This window comes from Pholcus phalangioides, unplaced genomic scaffold (genome assembly GCF_987345545.1).
Source record: "Pholcus phalangioides strain wild (caught in Gottingen) unplaced genomic scaffold, Ppha-v1.0 ptg000017l_1, whole genome shotgun sequence".
NCBI lineage: Eukaryota > Metazoa > Arthropoda > Arachnida > Araneae > Pholcidae > Pholcus > Pholcus phalangioides.
In genome coordinates, this window is record NW_028301610.1 from 741,333 (window position 1) to 763,948 (window position 22,616).

The 22,616-nt window shown below is 39.4% G+C and overlaps 1 protein-coding gene across 3 annotated transcripts in view; it reads right to left on the minus strand.

Annotated features, from left to right (window-relative positions):
* LOC149072090 (solute carrier family 25 member 44) overlaps positions 1 to 3,884 on the minus strand; it is a 90,188-nt gene extending 86,304 nt beyond the window's left edge. Inside the window, exon 1 of one of the 3 annotated variants that reach the window (XM_089246095.1) lies at positions 3,828 to 3,884. The gene's annotated coding sequence lies outside the window, so the exon portion shown is untranslated. The other 2 variants (XM_089246093.1, XM_089246094.1) reach the window with 2 other exon arrangements.
* Positions 3,885 to 22,616: the final 18,732 nt, after the last annotated feature.

Genomic DNA, 22,616 nt, shown 5'->3' on the forward strand with positions numbered 1-22,616 from the left:
TTTAATGAAATTTCTCCAGGTGTAATGAATGACCTTGGTCAAAGGACTAACGTAATTTTTGTAATTGATTTTATATGTACATAGTTAAATTATTTCATAGGCCTAATTAAAATTTATTGAAGGTTAAAATATATTTGCCATATGTTACATTGTAGTGTGAATATTAAAAATATTATTTATAGTAGGAAGACTAATTTCTTCTACTACTTGGAAAAGGCGGGGTTGAGCAGTTTTTTCCAAGCGGAAGAAACTGTCGAACTCTGCAAAATACTGATGCAATTAATAATTTGTATACATAATTTAATGAAATTAAATTTACTTAATGTTATAAAAAATATATATTTGCTATATCTGAAGCATAAATTCTAACTTATGAGAAATTATTCAAGGAAAACTGGTTTCTTTCACTTTGGAAGAAAACATCCAACCAAAAATAATTTTTTTAAGGAAAAAAAAAATGTTTGTAGGCTTTAATTAGTACTAAAATGACCTACCAAAAAGAAAAAAAAAAAAATTATCCACAAGATAATTATTTTATTTTCTCATAATGTGGTCTCAGATAAAGGATTAACCCATACAACAGGACTGGACAAATACCAGATCACCATGGTGACTGAAAAATTGGCAATGGTGCCTAAAATTCTCTGTGTAGTTTTTAAATTGCAGGCTGAAAGTCGCCCAAAGCAGCACCGCAACTAGGGGGGGGGAGCATGCGGGTCTTGTGCCCCGGGTGCTGGACCAGAGGGGGTGCAAATTTTATTCAGAAACCTCTCCTTCAACATTACAAGGATGCCAAAATGTGCACTTGTCCCAGTTGATCAAGCATCTACACTGCTCAAAACAATTAGGGGAGCAAGCAAAAAAGTGAAGAAAACCGTGCGAGACAGCCATGTATTGGCATACAGTGGATAGTACACGCGTATCAATGCGCAATACAGAAAAAAGACGTAAAAAAATTTGGAATTAAGCTTTAATTCTTTGAAAATATGGAAAAAACATGAAAAGATGATTTAGGGCAACAATTTGGTTACATGTAAACGATAAAAAAAAGTATTGTTTAGACATGATGCATGAGTTTTAATAGGGCATGTGGTCTCCTCAAACAGCTAAGACTGCTGCACACCCGTTTGCCATGGATGCGATGAGGTTATCGATCAGACTTTGGGGAATACTGTTCCACTCCTCAAGAAGTGCAATCTGCAAGTCTCGGACAGTAACAGGCAGCCTTGGTCACGCAGCAATACGTCGTCCGAGCATGTCCGACATGCTCGATTGGATTCAGGTCAGGAGAGCACGCTGGCCATTCCATACGCTGTATTGTTTCACCTTCGAGCATGTTCTCCACCAGACGAGCTCTATGCAGTCGGGCATTATCATCCTGGAAAACAAAGGAATCTCCAATGGCTCCAGCGTAAGGGATGACATGAGGTCGCAGTATCTCGTCTGCATACCTTCGGGCCATCAAAGTGCCATTCCGAATGATATGCAGGTCCGTACGTCCGCCTATGCTGATTCCACCCCATACCATCCAACCAGCTCGTCTGTATTGCGACCTTTCACGAACGAATGCAGGGTTATTTAGAGTGCCCCTGTCCCTCCATACCAGAACACGTCGGGTGTCACACTCCAGACTGAATCGGGACTCGTCTGTAAACAGCACTTGGCTCCAATCATGTTGCTCCCAATCTCGATGTTCAGCAGCCCATCTTCTTCGGGTCGCACGGTGGCGTGGGGTCAACGGAATGCAGACCATTGGCCTACGTGCATAGAGCCCTCCCTCATGAAGCCGATTACGTACTGTTTGGCTGAACACCCTTCGTCCTGTTGCCAAGAGCAACCGTCTTTGCAGCTGCGTAGCATTCCCTGTTCTGTTTCGACGGGCTGTTAACCGTATATACCGGTCATCAGTTGCTGTAGTGGCGCGTGGCCGACCTTGCCCTGGTCGACGTCTAACATTTCCTGTTTCTTGGAATCGATTCCACAGCCTTGCAACAACACTTCTGGCGACTCCAACAGCGTCCGCGACACTACGTTGTGTTTGCCCGGATTACAGTCTGCCTATAACACGCCATGCCATGGATTCCGGTAAATCACATTGTTGAGACATCCTCAAGTCACCTTGTCTCAAAAAAAAAATACTGCGCAATCGAATTTCACAGTTACGGCAGTAAAACAGACGTTTCTGCAACATCCCGATTTCTGCCCTTATCTCCTTTTTCTGGTTTTTGGCGTCATGAACTTTGATTTGCATATGAAGTTTTCTTCTTCCGCTTCCTGCTAGGCTTTAAATTATGGATGATTCATTTTATGTTACTTATCGGTATACATATTTGCGTAATTTTGTTAAAACCATGTGCTCCCCTAATTGTTTTGAGCAGTGTAGCTGCGGCCCTGGCCCAAAGTGTTTGAAATTTATAGTAGCACATCTGCCAACATGAAAAAGGGTCATTATGCCCCTAAAAATCAAAAGAGCATCATTTTGGACCTTTTCGTTTACATAAAAATTGTTCTGACACCTAGATTTTTTTGTAATTTATCCAGCTCTGCCATACAACTATGTGTCACCAATAGAATTACACCATGTACAATAAACAGCAGAAACACAGAAGAAAATGACAAAGTAAAGCCAGGTTTTCCCGGGAACAGGTTTTCTGCTCCATGTGCAACATGAATCACCCAGTATGACAGTGTCCACTCACCAATAGGAAAAGCAGTACAAATGTTTTCCCACAGAACGGAACACGTCTCCCACCAGCACTTTACATTGATTTATATGATTGCCCGACTGCTTCAGGAGTCAAATGTCATTCGCCAATCTTCTCTTCATTTTTTGTTGTTTTCTTTCCCTTCATTTGTCTTCCTTTTTTATTGCACAAAATGGCAAAAAATACGTGGATATGCAGGTGACAGAACAGATGATGCGGCAGCTAGGAAAACACAAATGCGTAACGTGATAAAGTTGCATGTTACTGTTGACATACAATGGTCCTATTCCATTCACATGCTGCAGAACCTGTTCCTAGAAAAACCAGACTTAATTTTTTGTGAGAGTATAGTCAGCCTATATTGATAGATTGGATGACTCACGTTTTGGACAATTTAAACTTTTTTTAGACTCCGGTTGAGCTTCAAATTAACCAAGTTTAATCGTACACATTTATACATTTTTCTTTGGCATTCGTCCAATTCAGGGGACTCACTATAATTTTTCTACTGAGCCACATGTCTAGTAAGGATGGCCCCTGCACCTGACAAAGGTAAATAAACCAAATCATAGAAAAAAATCTTGAACCTGAGGACGGATTCAATTCGAGAAACAATCATTTTCTCGGTTTTTTTTTTTAAAGAAAATTTTCAAAATCGCTGATTAGAACAAAAGTGTTATAATCAACAACAAATGACATTATGGGAAGAAATTAAGCAATCACAATGTTAAACACGAACAAAAATAGTGTATGTCATCGAATCACAGAAAATCTTTAACACATTTCCTCCATTAATTGGCGGGTTATCAATGCTACTAACACTTCAAATACTATTTAACTACTGTTTTAGGATAAATCATTGAAACAGCAACATGTTTTTTGAAGCATTTAAAGAATTAGTTTCATGGGATATACCAGAGTAAAGTGATTTCAAAGTACAGGTACGATTCCAAGTTTTTCTCCGTGCATGGCTGAATTCAATCTTGAGAGGGGCATAATCAATGATTAAACATTTAATAAACTATATGCAATACTTAAAGGAGTTGTTTACATTACTAATACTGTTCTTAGGAACGTTCCTCACGTTCTTTTGTAACTGAAGTTCTGATAAGGTTGTGCTACCTCGATAAAAGCATTTCCATTCCTCTTCTTTTTATACAAGGCTGGGTTCTTTTGGGCATGAGCAAAAAAATGTTGAGAAGCATTACTCTAGGAACTATCTAGAATGCCCATATGTCCCATATTTCTTGAGACAGTCCTGGTTTTTTTATTTTTTTCTGACTGACCCAACTTTTTTGAAAAATGTCCCGGTTTTAGATATATCTCAGAGATCAAAGAAATTGAATTATTTTCAATATTTTTAAGAACGAATTATTTAATTCTCAAATTTCAAACTATATGCGTGTTTTTAACTGAGAACTGTCTTCTGGTAGTACCTTATAAAGCCACTGAGATATAAGTAAATTTATAGCAGTGCTTAAAGCAGTGGTTCCCAAACTTTTTCGCTATGGCCCCGTTTTTTCAATCATCCTGTGGTCCAGGCTGACCATATTCGCTCGAGAAAAATACATGAAATTGAGCTTTGAAACATGTAAATTACGGGACATTGGCAATAATCGCCAGAAATTATGCCAAATATAATTGCAGTGAATGAGGCTTTTCGAATAGATCGTCATAATTATCATCAACATCAGTCCTGAGGGACATACACTGGATGATCCCCATAGAGATCAATGTTAAAATTGCCGATTTTAGCGTAGAAATGCGGAAATTTAGTGGGGTTTTCCGCCACATCAATAATTTTAAAAATTGAATTGAATCTTTGGTTTTCAAAATATTGAGCTCGCTTAGAGATACGAAGTCTAGAAAATTAAATATAAAATAATGAGCCAGACCCACTTTTGATGTGGATATTCATGCAATAACATCGATTCAAATTTTTATTCATATCTTCTCAAGCACGAAAATGAGAATTAAAGTCTCCGTATTGTCTCCAATTGCATCAATCCACATAGTTTAGGATGTTTTTAAATTAATAATGGGCCCATATAAATTACATTGAAGAATCGCAGCTTTAATCAAGCATTTTTTAGCTGGGTTTTCCTAGGAGTAGAACTTTTGCGTCGTGTGCAGCGTGAAAACGCTGATTGGTTAAAAACCTGAAATTCCGGTTTTTTAACCAATGATCGTTTTCACGCTGCGCGCGCTGTAGAAACCTGCTCCTGGGAAAACCCGGCTTTTGAAGGAAAAACAGGCAGATCGATAACTTGAAGTTAAAAGAAATTCGAAATTTCTACCTCCCATTAAAAAGAAGAAAAAACGATTCATTTTTATGTTTCTTCAATTTAGATTTGTTTCTTTCATGAGTCGCACAGGAAGTCGCTATATTGGTTACATTGTATATCCCTCAAAAAAAGGGAAATATCACGTGATCGAAAAAGACTCATTAAAAAAAACATGACAAATATGTGAAATAAATAAAAATTATATTTGTAATTGTAGAAATTATCGTAATTTAATTTCCGAATTGGGAACATAATTTTGATCGTTGATTTGAAGAATAAAAGTAAAATTTTCTTCGTTGAAAATTCGTGAAAAATCGGGACCTGTTTGCAAAAAGTCGAGACAGAAAGAAAAACAAAAAAAACCGGTACTGTGGCAAATACGCGACATATGGTAACCCTACTGTTGCCCCCCCCCCCGTGACCATTATTAATTTCCTACCCCTAAATGATTATAGATATGTGACGGTGCAATTTAAAAATTAAAAATTCAAATTTTATACCTTTCAATTTAAAGCCGACAGACATTTAAAAATAGTAATAAGGGGACTACGGTATAATGGTATATACGGTAATGGTAATATACGGTATAAGCTGAAGACCTTTTAAGTCAGGGTTTTGAGGTGGTTAGGATTTCAAATATGAACGGGAAAAACGCTCCCCTTATTTCTGGTTAAATTTAAGAAAAATATAAAAAAATAAAGAATTATTTAATGTTTTTGAAATGGATGGAATTCCTGTGGAGATTGAGCGATACAGGGAAATAAAAATGACCTCCAATGTCAAAATTGTCTCCGGATGGGACATGCCTCGTTTACGTTCTATGATAAGCCAAATTGTGCATTTTGTGCACAACAACTCAGTATTCGTGCATGTCCTAATAAAGGAAATGACGGTCTAAGAAAATATTTTTTGTGTGGCGAGAAAACTGATACTGGCACATACGGGGCTTGCCCCGTCAGGTTGGAAAAGAGGTATATAAGGCCAAAAGTACAAAATTAATTTATTCCCTCCATTCCAGCAATAGTTCGTGCCTCCTTTGCGGAGGCAGTCTTGAATAAAAGTCTAAAAAATAACCAACAGGCAAAAAATACGGAAAGTGAGATGGCAGAGAGATCGTGGGAAAGAGTCGATATGAAAAAGAATACGAATTTTGACATGGAGAATAGGGTCAGAAAAGGGTGTCATCCGCTGTCCGCTGTACAGGAAGGGTCCCCTCAAGGAGGAGGATTATGAATTTGAGTTGGACAAGTATATCGATGTAAAATACACAATCGAGGAAATTTGTAACGAATCGGATTCCCAAAATAATGATCCGACGAGTAGAGACACACTAGACGTACAAAAGAACCCTGATTCACCTTGATTCACCTAGTAAATTGTCCAATGAGAGAACTGTAATCTCCTTTCGGGGAAATAACTCCCAAAATGCAATTGTATGTACCAAAGTTGGCAAATTACAAGTGCCCACAATTCAAGATGATCTGTCTGCACTGGCTCAGGCATCCAAAAACATTATAGTAAAAAATTCAGCCTACACAGGGGACATTTTGGTAAAAATAAATACCCTTCTCACGGGACTTCTTGAGATTTTAACTTTTCTAACCCAACCACAAGATTAGTAATAACGTAAATAATAATTTTAGCTTTTCCTCAGGCCTTTGAAAATAATTTCATGGAATACTATGAGTTTGAAGCCTAGCCTAAATGAATTTAAACAAACACTGTTTGATTATAATATTGATTGTGCCTTGGTGCAAGAAACATGACTCATTCCCAGTGATAAAATTAAAGTGTGGTGAAAGTTTAAAAAAAATTTGGAAAAAAAAGATCTAAATTCTGTGGGGGAAGCTGAAAATATGGAGAAGAGGAGAGATGATTATAAAAAAAACAAAGCAAGAATTAATTTTTAGCCGAGTCGATAGGAAGAAGTACATTTTAAACGTTACCTCTATCAAACACATATTAAGGGAAGTTGATAGATGAACAAATGCTTGGATGAACATTGATAGATGAACAAATGCTTGGATGAACATTGATAGATGAACAAATGCTTGGATGAACATTGATAGATGAACAAATGCTTGGATGAACATTGATAGATGAACAAATGCTTGGATGAACATTGATAGATGAACAAATGCTTGGATGAACATTGATAGATGAACAAATGCTTGGATGAACATTGATATGACATTCGCCATGCTATGGCACAAAATAAAATTTAAAGCAACAAGGTATAGGTACAATATTAAATGCAAGAAATATTATAGAATTAACGAGAGGTATATTTAGGCTCTGCTGTATTACTCATTAACGTTAAAAAAAATTGTGCACAAAGATAAAAAAAAAACTTAAAAAAGAAAGGGGGGATGGAATTTGATGCGCATCATGAAGATAATTTGTATCGGTACCTGAGAGTGTCCATTGTAGTCACCTCGTGAATGGCGGTTCCTGGAACTGAGGAGTTTCAATGCAAAGTTCAGCTATTCAGATCGGTTTCACCATCGCTTTCCGACACACAGCAACGCTGACACAATGTAAGAGTCCACGGAGATAATGCCGAATGTTCATCTCGCTCTTGATCACAGTTCTCAAAAAGGGATGCAGCAGCGTCCTTTTTAAAAAAATTTCAAAATTCTATCCCGGTTGACAACACAAATTTATTTTCTTGTTGTTCAGTTATCGATTCACTTTTTCTGAAGGATTAACTATTTTTTTCTTTTCTTTTTTTTGTGTAAAAATAAAAATGGCTGATACTATGAAATTTTGCCCAAAGAGGACGAGGCCCTAAGCGGACCTCTCCGAATGAAGGCTACATCGTTGAATGTTGGTTGGTTTGGCGATTTTTTTTAAACAGGTTTTTCCCATCACGTTCGCTACGTGATTCATCTTTAGTGTATGGAAGGTCACTTGAAACCATTCAGGACCAGGGCCTTAGACCTTAGACCTGGTGGCACCTGGTGCAAAAACAGAAGTCAGCGCCCCCCCCCCCCCCAGGTTGCGAATCCAGAGTGATGTGTCAGAGGAGGCATTTTTTGCAAGTCATTAGTGTCCCGCATTTTACGGGACAGATAAATTCTACCATATTATCAGACTCTTGGTGTGGTGATCGTCCCCATTCCCCCCCCCCCACACATCTTGGTTGGATATTAAGGGACGAAGAATTCGGAAAACTTCTAGAATGGGATTACTGCTATTTAACTTGTAAACAAGCATAAAAACCCAACTTGTTTGATTTAATTAAGAGATTTAAAAACATTTTAAAAAAGGAAAACGTCACACATTTACAGGGTACTCATCACAAAGGATCTATCTTCTTCAGGCTTATTTTAATTGAGTTTCATGGTAAAATTCGTGTAGTGCACGCATCACGCACGGACTAAGATGATAATAAAAGTGGTTAAATTAAAGTGATATTTCTGTATGATTTCTTTCATATTTATAAAATTCATGTGAACTTCATTTGAAATTATCCCTTTTAGACCCAGTACTAAGAAACAGAAGGGGCAGGCAAACACCAGCTAAAGCACCGGACCCTGCAACTTGAGCAGGCCCGTAACTTATCTGAGGAAACATGGGCGGTGCAAGGCCCAAGTGCAGTTTCCCTATTTAAAATGGTCATTTAATCATAGTTTTCAATTTATTCATATTTTTTTTGAATTATTTTTCTTTTTTTTTTGAAACACTGTACTGTATTGGCGATTCGATTCTGCGTTTTCAATACAAGTCGGGAAAAAAGGGTCATGAAAGAGGCCTCTGGCTCAAAATCTCTCCCACATCAGAAGACACTTTCAATTCTTGTAATACTCCCCACAAAACAGGAAAACACTTTTGCTCTCGTTGGTAGAAAAACTGGGTGACCGAGGGCGATTCCTCCATTATTTTTATTTTTTACAGCACAACAAAAAGAAAGAAATTTCGTCTTCCCCCCAAAATCTCCTGCAGGGGTAAACGGAAAGAGCTCAAGAGAGAGTGTGTATTTTTATATGACCAACATCGTTATGTACTGTAAATATATAGGTGCACTGCCCATCGATTATTTTCTTTTCGAAAAATAACCGTGATATTATATACACACAAACATTTTTTTTTAATTCTCATCTCGGTCATTTTTCATGTATATTTCATAGTTATGTTTTTGTAAATACGTATCCTAAAGCTATTTTTCTAGTAATGTATATTTAACGCGTTTCGGCGCCCCTTCTTATTTGGCGCTCGGTGCAATTGCACCGGTCGCACTGCCCTAAGACCGCCCCTGTTCAGGACGATCACCATAATGTAGCGTTGGCGCAGTCAGGCATCGGTTTTTCGCCAGCTGTTGGTATGTCTGGACAGCGTCTTCAGTTTGTCGCATTTCATCGTGAAGTTCTTTTGGAAGATACATTGTGTTGCTCTTAAACTTTGAATGAATTTCTTGGAGTTGTTACTAAAAATAGATTTCTCTATTCTTAGCGCGGTGCAGAACACACGTTCTTAGGGGAAATGTATGCATCTCTCATTAACAATTGTCGATCCCAAACATAAGGTGTCGATCAAAAATTGCAAAAAAGTATGAGATTCATGCCATAGCATGATAAAAAGTAAATGGATATGTGCATTAGAAAAGACTTCATAATTCGACTTCATAACAGTGTGGGGGAGGGGTTTTAATACTTGTGAAGTATAATTTGCCCCACATTGCTATTGACCTCCACTCGGATTCAACGGAGGTGGTGGGGTCACCATTAAAATTAATAACAGAAATTTCAATTTAATTTCACTTTGTAAACCTCCGCAAAACAGTTTGGATTATTTGTTATAGATTCCATTTTTGATACGGGGATCCAACTATGATAGCTGGAGATTAGAACACAAAACACACACGGCATGGAGTTCTAGATTTGATTCAGTTGGTGGTAATCGATTGTATAGATATTATTTAGAGAATGATTTAACAATTCACGCCCCCATGGAATCTACGCATTTCCTCTCCTTCGCCTTACACCTTCCTGACGTTCTGGATATCGAAATTTCAAATTTTTTTTATTCCTCTATAGCGTTAGAGACACCTCCAGCAATGGATTCGGACATTCCTATCTTGATAACAGTGGACTTTTTATTTACTACTAAAATCCCTTCACATTACTTATCACAATAGATAAAAATTATATCAAGGCCTTTGAAAATTTACAAGAAACAGTGGAGGATATGGAGCAATATTGTGCTGATTCTGATATAGCCTTAAATTTTGAAAGGGAGCCATTCAAGTATTACGTAAGGAAATTTTTAGCCATTTTTGACACCCCCCCCCCTGTCAGCAAAAGTCAGCAAAACGCTGACCCCCTCCCCCCTCTTGTCAGCAAAGTTTCGTCATCATCTCTGCCCCCCACCCCCTGAATCCTAACTCATATTTTCATAAAGGGTGGTCGATGACGTAAGCATTATCCAAACCCCCCTTCCCCCCTTGTCATCAAAAGTCAGCAAATCGGAAATCCCCCCCCCCCCATCGATGATGACGTAATGGACACACAGACGCAAAAATCCTCCCGAAGGCCCTAACTATCAACTAAAAATACGTAATGCTCAGTTAAAGCCGAAATCTCAAACTAAATATTTAGGACTTATTAGGCAAAAAGTTAAATTTTAAGGAGCATGTGAAATATGCAAAACTACAGGATTCAAAAACTTTTGGCTATCTGAATAAAATTTATTTCCCAGGGAGTAGGCTTTCACTCCAAAATGAAATGATACGCTATAACTCTGTTATTCGGCCAAAAATAACATATGCAGCTCCCGTTTGGACATTCTCCAAAAATCAAAATATTAAAATATGCTGGCTTTTGAAAATAAAAACTTTAGAAAAATTACTAGGGCAAATCTAGTTACTTACTAATCTTACTAATCGCTGGTACATGAGAAATGTTGACATACGTAATGACCTGCGGATGTACTCATTTTTGGACTGCGTACGTAAGCTTTCTAAATTACAATATGAAAAAATAGAAAACGCGCAATTGTCAATTGGCTGAGATTGTAAAGAACTATATTCCTGAGTCACAACCAGCAAGAATAAATATGGACGTCCGCAGGACATAATGGTCAGACCTTGGGTCTTCTAAGTACGTATAAACGGAAACACAATATGGGATCCTCTGGGACTGGTCGCAATACATTTGGTGTAGATAAAAACATTATCGTTAACGGAATTAAGAGCAAAATGTATGCTGAAACTTCCATCAAAAAATCGACTCGCTCCTGGGACTCTGTAGAGAAATAACGTTTTCTGCTGTTGCTGATACACTCGACTGTGTCTTTACGAAACGGAAATAGCTGCTGCCGTTGCAGCGGTACTCTGGGACTTGCTGGAGAGGGTGCCTTGACGCCCTGGTTGTAACCTTAAGTGGAGATATTTGGACTCCTCTGCCCTTCTTCCTTCACTTTCTCTCCGGACTGTAGTGTTATGGGCGGCTGTCTAGGGAAATCGTTGCGGGCGGGCTAGATCTGCGTCGTCTCTGCTGGGCTTTCCGGTGGGTCCTTGTGTCATCCTGGCTTCGAGGGAAAAACTCACAGGTGACTGCCTTTCTGTCACTTTGCTAGTATGGTCAATGTTTGTCCAGCTATTAAATCTGATAGATTGTTAGAGAAGAGTGAAAATTTTTCTAAAGTGAAAGCAAGCATAAATGTATTTGCGGAGACGCGGAGACAGATGCATCGATGCTCATGGTTTTACTGGAAAAATTGCTAGGTTTTATCGTGACTATGAGGAGTCAATAGTTGAATTAGAGGAGGCTGAGTGTCTCACCTCTACTAAGTTCGACTTCTTATTAGAAGTATTTGATGAGTACAGCTAAACAGTACAAATTTGGCTAGAACTGATGCAGGGAAATGACTTATTTTAGAAACGCTTAAATTTTTTGAAGCAATCCAGATAGATGGCAATCCTCGAGATGGCACCATGCGTGCCATCTCGAGGCCAAGAGGTATCTAAAAGATCCTATTATATGTATGCAGGGCTGAAGCCCCCGGGGTCGAAGATGAGACTTCACAGTTCAAACCGTAAAAAGGTAACGCGTAAGCATGACATAAGCTCATCTCCTGAACGAGCATTTTCTAAACGAAAATTCTACCCAACAAGGACACGTAAACCCTGAGGAAAACAACCACTGTCTTTTCCCAAGAACAGACAATAGCTGCGATTGACGCACCCCCAAATGAGGAAAATGGAGTATGGTATCGAGAGTATCGTACAAAAAAAAGAAGAAAAAAAGACATCCCTATTGTCCTTTTGGACTGGGGGAACAACTGCCTAAGGACCTTTGCGGAGCTTAGGGGTTTATGTGAATTTCCTCCGGACATCAGGTCCACAGCAAAAACTGTTTCCGTGAAATTATTCTCAAAAAACGATTACCGTTAAAGCAACGAGATATTGTGATTAAAAAAAATCTAAAATTTTATACTTTTCACCTCGGAAGCGATAGAAACTTAAAAATAGTAATTAGGAGTCTTCCTCCAAATTTGCCGACTGATGATATTGCTGAATATATATTGCTCCAGGGCTTCTCTGTGGTAAAAATATCTAACACAAATACAAATACAACGCCACAACAGGCAACAATGCCCAACGAAGTGGCTGAGAAAAAGTTGCCCATAACACATATGGACGTCATACATTTCAAAAGCACAGCAACCCAATTAAAAATGCAATTACAAAAATCATAAACAATATATACACATGAGCAAACAATTATACAATGTCCATAAAGAGTACTTATGGTTGTCTTATTTTAAGTATGGATAGCTTCTCGATTTACCCCAACATGTTTATCGTATTTATTTTTAAACGTGTCAACTGTGTTACAATTTACTACTTCCGGGGGTGAGCTATTCCATTTATTAACAACCCTATTAGAGGAAAATTCCCTGCGACACCATAACCTCGCATTGTCCCTTACCAATAGATACTGGTGTCCCCTTGTAAAAGCAGTCGATTGGCGGTGTACTAAAAGTTGATGTTCCATCGTATCCATCCCGTTGAAAATTTTGAACACTTCGATCATATCTCCCCGACACCTGCGTTCATCTAATGTAAACATATTTAAAAAATGAAGTCTCTCTTCATAACTCAAGCCCCGTGTGCCAATAAGGACATGCATATCTCTTCTCTGCACTCCTTCAACCAAGTCTATGTCCCTCTGTGTAGGTATGGTCTCCAAAACCTTACAGCATACTCCAGTCCAGGACGACCTAAGCCTTGAAAAAGGGGAAGAATAGTTTAAGAGAACGCGAAGAGACCTTTTTGAAAATGAGACCAAGCATTCTATTCGCTTGTTTGACCACCGCTGAACAATGTTCAGAAAACCTAAGCGGCTCGTCAATGAGAATTCCCAAATCGGTGACCCTAGTTGCATCCGGGATAGTGACACCATTCAACTCGTAAGAGAACCGTGGGTTGTTCGAACCAAAATGAGCGACCATGCACTTATCAACGCTAAACGTCATGCTCAATTCATTTGCCCATGCTGCAATCCTGTTTAAGTTGGTCTGGAGCAACTCCCTATCGCTTTGATTCCCGATTACCCCCATTAGCTTCACATCATCTGCGAATTTGCTAGTAATCCCATCGATACCCTGATCGAGTCCCATCGATACCCTTTCTGTCGTTTGATGTTTGTGTGTCTTAGACATTGTATACACCTTTTTGACACAACAGATTATTTCATCATATTAACTTTATTCCGCTTAAAATATAGAAATATTTACACCATGACAACTAGGAGAGCATAACTGCGTGCAGTGATGGTAACCCCGTCAAGCAAAATTTCATACAAAAATTTCCCTTTTGACTAAATTTTTCCCACATATTGCGAAAGTTTTGATGCCATCTATCGGTGGAAATATGTAGTCAATTATTTTACACTAGAAAAGCATTGTTTGGCATTTATATATTTTTTTCAACAGAAATTCTTTTGTTCGACCAAATTTCAAAATTTCCCACAAACGCCAAGAAATTTCCCATATGGACCAATTTTGGCCAATTTTTCCCACGAATATGGGAAATTTCCCACAAGTTACCATCACTGACTGTGTGTGTGTTTTCTAGCTCTCTCTATCTTTTCCCCGTCTCTCTCTCTCTCTCTCTCTGCCAGTCTGCGTTGGCGACCGGCACACGTTATTGGCGACCGCCACATCACTCCCCTCCCAGTACAGTGCTTCATCACTGTGCGAACCTTACTGGTGGTTTCGATTTTCGGCCAGACTTAGTAGTTGTTGGTACTGTCGTGGGAGGTGCATCACCAATGTCCTGCAACAAATATGCTGGTTTGATTCGGTCGATGGATATGGCTTTTTTCACGTTGTTGACCAGAACTTTGAAAAATTTTCTGATCTCTCCAGCACAGGATATGGTCCTTTATATGGCTAGCTGAGAGAGTTGGTCTTTGGTTGTTGTACGAACACATGTGTGCACTTGCAGGGGCGTCGGAAGTATTTTCAACCCGTGGGTGCTCCCACCGATGTACGGCCCCCCCCCCTTCTCTGAAGGATATAAAAAAATGAAAATGTATTTGAAAAAAAAATATTTTAATTTTTTTCCTGTTTATATTTTTGTAGAAACACTGTATAACAGCGGTTCTCAACCAGTGCTCCGCGGAGCCCCAATGGAATGGTTCCATGTGCATTTCTCGGGAGCTCACGGTTGCTCCAGGGCAATAAAATAAATCAGAGAATCTGATAAATAGAAAGAGGCTTGTGTGTGGTGAAGCATGCTTGCTTGCATCTTGCTTGCTCCGTCATGGAAATAATGTACTAAAAAGAGCTCGCGTCACAAAAAAAGTTGAGAGCAGCTGCTGTGTGTGTATATACACTGAAGAGCCAAAAAAACTTGTAAACCTGCCTAATATCTTGTAGGGCCCCCGCGAGCCCGCAGAAGTGCCGCAACACGACATGGCATGGACTCGACTAATGTCTAAAGTAATGCTGGAGATAGTTGACACCATGAATCCTGCAGGAATCCTGTCCATAAATCCGTAGGAGTAAGAGGGGGTGGAGAAGGCATCCAGTGTTTTCAGTCCTCAACAGTCCAATGTCGGTGTTGTCGGGCCCAGGCGAGGCGTAAAGCTTTGTGTCGTGCACTCATCAAGGGTACAAGAGTGGGCCTTCGGCTCCGAAAGCCCATATCGATGATGTTTCGTTGAATGGTTTGCACGCTGACACTTGTTGATGGCCCAGCATTGAAATCTGCAGCAATTTGCGGAAGGGTTGCACGTCTGTCACGTTTAATGATTCTCGTCAGTCGTCGTTGGTCCCGTTCTTGCATGATCTTTTTCCGGCCGCAGCGATGTGGTAGATTTAATTTTTTACCGGATTCCCGATATTCACGGTGCACTCGTGAAAAGGTCGTACGTGAAAATCCAAATTTCATCGCTACCTCGGAGATGCTATGTCCCATCTCTCGTGCACCACGTTCAAACTCACTTAAATCTCGATAACCTGCCATTGTAGCAGCAGTAACCGATCTAACAACTATGCCAGACACTTGTTGTGTTATATAGGCGTTGCCGACCGCAGCTCCGTACTCTGATTGGTTCCATATCTCTTTATTTGCATACGCATGCCTGTACCAGTTTTTTTGGCTCTTCAGTTTACGTTATTTTAGGCAGGGGGAGCCAAGAGAAAATTTTCATCCATGCAAAACATTGGTTCAGCGTCCCTTTGGCGCATCAGTAAAGAGACTCCGAAAATTCACAAATGTTTTCTCAGCTAGATAAAATGTATAGTTTTATCGTATATTTGTTTTCCGTATATTTTTATTTCGTATATTTGTTGCACCACTGTTTTCTCCACACGAGGGCTAATTAGACTGGGACCTACAATTTATTGCCGATTCCGAATGGCAGCCTATTTTTATACTCACCGAGAGGCTGGTGCGCTAACCCCTCGGTGTGGGACTTATCCAGTGGAAATCTTTTTCTGTGGTCATGTGGTCGTTTCTGTTGTTCCCCCTTCGTCAGGAATGTTTCTGACAAGGACAAATTGAGTATCGAACTCGTGACACTTCTAACGATCCTTATATGGTAATTTAGGGAAGTTACCGCTCCCAATCTAACAGAAATTAGTTTTCTCCGAGAATCATCAGTCCAATATAGTTTTATTACAGATAGTTTCACTGTGAAAACATTTTTTTCTTCTAAAAATACGAAAGAGGTCTGGGAGATCAGCCTAGGCAAGTTTTCTTTCTTCCGCTTTTTGGTTTTTTGTTTAGTCATAACGAGCACACTGACATTTGTCTGTCAGTGACATTTTCGAGTGGGGTGGTTATGGTGATTGTTATGCCTGGAAGGCAACGGCAGGTTTTGTTTGGTATGCTCGCAAGTTCCGCCAAATAAAAGACAACATGCACAGATGATAGTGGGGTGGGAACATGGCCCCCACATGGGGGGGGGCTGACAGGGCTCCAGCCCTGGGGCCCGGGAGTCAGGGGGGGCCCGTGGAAAGATCTTTTTGATTTTATTTCTTTCAGATATATCCCATAGGAAAATAGACAGGACTCTTCAATATCAATCATATCAATTTGTACTCGTATGGGCGGATATCTTGAACTACGTACCTTAGATCTCATTGAATTTTTTTTTTAACTATACACATGTACAAGTAAAAGAAAAAAAAATCCCGGAAACGAAGAAAAGAACATTGTACAAGGGCCCTTCCCCCCCCCCCCCGGCTCTCATGGCAATCGTTCTCCTAGGAAGGGTGAAAAGACGTGATGGTCATGGCTACTGAGACGTCAAGGACACCAGCATTTTGTGTGTCCTCAGGGCTATAGCCACTAGAATGAGGGAGGCCACTAGAATAATCGTTATCTAGTCGTCTAGCGTATGTAGGGACCTACAGGGCTACCGCGCGACCCCTGCTGTTTCAGTTAGTAGAAGGCCATAATGTCTCGATAGAATGAAAATTGGAGTAAACAGACGTATTCCACAGTGAAATTGCCTCTGGGTGCCGATGAAGCACATGAACCTCCCTTCCCCCAATATCCTGGAACAGGGGGCCCCGTAGGCTGCGCTCTTCAGCGGACCCCCTCTATAAAGTGAACTAATAGTGGGGGAAAAAAGACAAAAATGACAAGAATGGTCCAGGCCTGAAGCTTCGCCAGTCCCACTCTCGTGGGCGGGTTATGATAGTGAGACAGCTTTGTTGCAAGCTTTTGTACAAAATACAGTGGATCCCGCATGTAACGTTTTCCTCCTTGGTGCGACTTATTTTGCGACTCTCCGGTGCCAACTCTTATTACTGATACTCATCGAGATTTCTCGTTTAAAGCGTTTTCCCGCAAAAAGTATTGTACGAAATGGCTGTAATGACGTGTGTACTGAATCACGTGATTTCGCTCACGGCCCCTCTAGCAACCCCCCCCCCCTCCCTCTCCCAGTCCGAACAAATCAAGGGTTTTTTTCCCTTGCTTCTGAAAAAAAAGGCTACATTCTGCATCGGCCTTTTTTATTCGCTGTATTGTCTTGAGGACACATCTCCCCTCAAAACTTCTATTCACAGACATATTGTGACACAGAAAAATATTTACGGTTCGCGTCTGCAAAAATACAGTTGTTCGAAATCTTTTAGTAAAATAGTTGAACGAGTTTGCGTACATAAAGGATTGATTTTTTTTCCCACGCGGATGAATCCTACGGTTCTAGCCCAAAAGAACGGTAAGCAAAGCTAAAAATTTGAATTTTTGTTAAATTTTTATTTTGAGCATTAACAGTTAACTATAATAAATCTATGTCAGAAGAGTTTGGCCCTGCATCGAGGCCAGTTGCGATGTTTGTTGAATTGTGTTTCATAAAGTTTAAAAACGATTATTTTTAATAGGGCATATCTCAAATTACAGAGTAACCTCGTTCATACGTCACGCAGTTATACAACTTTCATGTTTATACGACGTTTAACTTTGGTAGCAATTGGTAACAATACATTTTAAACAACAATACAACAAATGCATTTTAATGTTAAAATATTTCATTCATTTATTTAACGTAAAACCTCAATTATTCGACGTTTTCACTTCGACTAAAACTCGGAAACTTTTGAAAAAAGAAAAACATAATTTATATCCATCAAATGCGCACAAAATTTTTGTATGCAGTGAAAAAGCGTTGCTGCAACAGTTCTAGCATATTGTCACCGCAAAAGACATAAATTTTAGGGTGATTGCTGACGTATACAAAAATTGCCAGTGAGATGGCTGATGACCATTTAGAGTGGACTTAGGTGATTTGTTTATTGCCTCTTTCTGAGAATACGCAGATGTGGAGAGTCCCGAAGAAATGAGTTTCAATTGTTTTGACGGCCATATGACCTTTCAGAATATTTGCTCTCCCTATGTTTTCAACGTTATCCCGAGAGGGTGAGAAAGTCTACTGTAAGCATTTGGGGGGTACAGGTCTGCCGAAAATAGGTACACATGCACAGCAAGTTCTTTCGATCATTTCCTGTAGAACTTTCTTTCGATGTGGTGCTTTGCTTGCTGACAGGGCCATCTTAAGACCATCATGGGCCTCCGGGCCAATTGATTTTTCTGAGGCCCAACCTAGAGAATTCTCGAAAATTTCAATTACTTCCCATTTTTGTGAGGCCCCCCTCTTCTTTTGAGGCCCCCGGGCCGTGCTCGGGTGGGTCCATGCGGCCCTTCAGACGGCACTGCTTGCTGACTGTGTCAAATTCGTCGTTCGTAATGTCGAAAAAACAAAAAACGCTCTCTCTAAGAAAACTGGAAATTTTGGAAGAATTCAACAAGAATTTTAAATTGATAACGAAAGTTCATCTTGCAAACAGGCCCGTTATGTTGGGGGGGGGGGGGGCAACGGCCCCCTGGCTTTTGAAAATACACTAAAAATGGTATATGTATACATACATTGAGTACATGTGTTTTCCCCTCCTGGAAAAAGTTCGCCCCCCCCCTCCGGAAAAAGTTGAAATAACGGCCCTGCTTGCAAACCAGTTGAATATGTTCGTTTCAACTTTTTGAAGGAACTTTTTCTGGTAGAGAAACAACCAAAGAGCAAGCTCCTGATTGAAAATCATCTACTGCCAAAAAAAAAGTCCAAGATGGGGAAATTTTTGCAAGTCGAGAAGATTTTGTTGCAATTTTGTACCCAATGTCGTGTCCCAAAGGTAATGTTGTGCCAAATTTTATTTCTTTAAATGATTTGAAATGTGATTTAATTTCCTCTCAAGTATGAAATATTTTTTTAGAACAGAATTGGATTGCAATTAAACACATAAAATTTTATAACATTTTATATGTATGAGGGGCAGTGGCGGATCATGATTTTGGGAGGCCCCAGGCGCAACCTAATCTGGAGGCCCCCTATCAGGGGCGTCACCCCCCCCCCCCCCGAGAGCAGAAAAATTAAATGGAAAAAAAAATGTTTTCTACGTTTTTGACTGAATAACAAACCAAGAAAATAAATTTGCTTAAAAAAGGGGGAAAATTCAGAATTTTTTCCAAAAAAAATCAGAACCGTCCTGAAAAATTGAACACATGGTCACAACCACCGCCCCCCCCCCCCCACCACAAATTTGCGTTTATCCACCACTGCACCCTTTTGGCCCTAATAAGAACAAGATGGTTCACTAAAATGAACAATATTATGAAAATCATAACTTTTTTTTTATTTTTGAATCACCAAAACCATAAACACAAAAATAAGATAAGGAAATATAATGATATTCTCTGGTACTAGATGAAAAATAATCACACTCCCATTAAAAAAAAAAAAAATCACAGTAAAATTCTGCATCATATTTTTAGTAATCTAAGATGTCCGTCCTGGTACCTTCAGCCACACGGCAAAAATGGAGATCCGTCATAGTTTTAGTAATTTAATATTACTGATTAATAAAGATTTGATAATATCTCAAATATAATATATTTGATTTGATATAAAGATACTGATAATATTTAATAGAAAAACATTTCTTCAATAGAGGGAAGAAATTATATCAGAGTAAATATAAGAATTATATTTTTAATGGAAGAAATTATTTCATAATGAATTAAAATTATTATCAATGAAAGAAATTATTTAAAAAATGTTTTTTAGAAATTATTATTTTTTATTTGTTTATTCTATTTTATTTTTACTATTATTATATGAATTATTATTATTTTTTCTTTCAGCCACCTCGTTGGGCACTCTGCCTGTTGTGGCCTTTGCCTTTGTATTATTTGTATTCAGAGTGAATAAAAATCTTCTATATTATGCCCCCCCCCGTTTCGTTTAATAACGAAAAATGCCACAGTATAACATTGTGGCCCGCGTACTTTATAAAATGTTTCAATATGGCCTGCTATGCCTCAAAGGTTGAAGACCCCTGCAGTAGACTCTCGCTAATCCGGTACGTATTAGACCACGGTGTGCCAGATTTTACCGAAATTGCTGGATTAACTTTGAAGAAACCCATTGAAATAATATATGAAATTTCGTGCAAAGACATAGTCAGGACTTGATCAGCAATTAAGAAATATTAGAACATGTTAAGGGGTTAGGGCATCAGGAGAAAAGTGACACCACACCACCTAAATATCCTGGACTACTGGACGTGCTGGATTAGAGCACGACCGAATTCTCGAGAGACTACTGTAGTTGAATTGAAATGCTCAAATAAAAATTTATCAGATAATTTATATATTTTTAGTTTTGCTTACCGTTATTTTTGGAGATTCTGCAATCTAAATCCTAAAGGAAATTTTGAGGATCGGCATGAAATTTTTTTTCATTACAATAACACACATTACAATTACATTAACAATAAACACTTTTCGGTCTGACACAAAGATGTTGTCTACCCAAGCCTCCTTGACCAATCCAAAAATGTAGCTCTTTTTTTTTAGAAAGAAGGAAAAGAAACCTCCTTGATTTTTTTCAGCCGGGGAGGGAGTGTTAAAAGAGAAACAGAAAAATCATGTGATTCAGAATGCATGTCATTCAGCATTCATTTCAAACCCCACTTTTTTTTGTCATATGGTCGTATGGTTCCAGTCATAGATTGCAAATGTATATGTTGTTTGAACCAGCTTATAGTATTTCATTCAAACAAGTGGGAGACAAAATCACAATAAGAGCTCTACTACATTCATTTTAATTAGTACGAGTGTCTCTTCCTGTCGATGTCGCCGCTTGCCGATAGCCATCTTGCCATCCATTATACTGTATACAAAAGCTTACACCAAAGCTGTCGTATTATCGGCGCCCATAAAAGCATTTAATACTGTGGAATGAGACATCTGTTTATGCCTTCACTCCAATTTTCATTTCGGACAGACATTAGGACCTGCTATTCTCACCCCTCCTCCTGCTTGTGCCCTTAGGGAAATACTGTTTGCAAATGACCCTCCCTGAATGATCGCTTTACAATGTCTCTTCTTTCTTTTTTGTCTGGGAAGAACTGGCCCTTGAGAGCTGCGTCTTGTAAATTGTTCTTTTCTTTCAGTTCCCGTTTTTCTTCCATAACTCTTATACGTACAGTATACATAAAAAAAAAAATTGCGGTTAAACAAAAAAGGGAGAGCAGATACTGTACTTAGTTCAAGAGATTTGTTGATGCGCATGTAAATTCATATGTAGGATGAAGCACACAACTATTTGGAGGCCCCCCCGTTCTGCCGAGGCCCCAGGCGCGCGCCTCATGCGCCTGTGCGGTAATCCGCCACTGATGAGGGGGGGGGGATAATTTTATATTCACTTCGACTTATACATAAAACGTTTTATGAAACATTTTGACTCGGCCTCTTGAACGTCGTATAAACGACTGTAACAGAATTGTAAAGTTGCTCAGTTGAATAGATGAAGTGAACATAAATATTTAAATTATTTCAGTTCTTACACACAATTTTTCAGGCCGGTGCTTCGACCAAGGCCAATGAAAAATAGTTTTCAGTATTATTACTTTAACTCTTTAATTCACTAAATTTATTTATTATTTTTGCACGCCTGTTGTGAATCGCCTGGCATAACGGAATCGCCTTCGTTTTATCAAAAAATCATTGCATGGAATCAGGGGTGTAGCCAGAAATTTCGTTCGGGGGGGGGGGACCACTTTCATTTCGGGGGGGGGGGACCAAAGTGACAGAACAATGGATTTGGCCATCTTTTTCCCTTTTTTCGGTCATTTTCTCACATTTCGGGGGGGGGACCAGACCCCCAAGTCCCCCCCCCCCCCTGGCTACGCCCTTGCATGGAATAACTTCACGTTACGCATGATAAAACTGCAGTGAAATCTCGATATAACGATATTCTGCGGACGAAAAAAAATACCATAATAGAGGTATTATCGTTAATCGAGAGACTTTGACATTGAACACTAGCCATCAGGGCCGCAACTAAATGCTTGATCAGCTGAGGTAAGCACATATTTTGACATCCCCCCCCCCTGTAATTTTAAAGAAGAGGCTATAAAAGGTGAATTTTGCGCACTCTTCTGGTCCTGGGCAAGATACCTTCTTGTCCCCCCCCCCAGTTGCGGCCCTGCCGACCATGGATCACGATCACCATTGGCGTATGCAAAGGGGATTTAGGGTTCTAACCTCCCCCCCCCCCCGAGCCGAGATTATAGGGAAAATTATTATAAAATTACAGCAGGAAAAAAG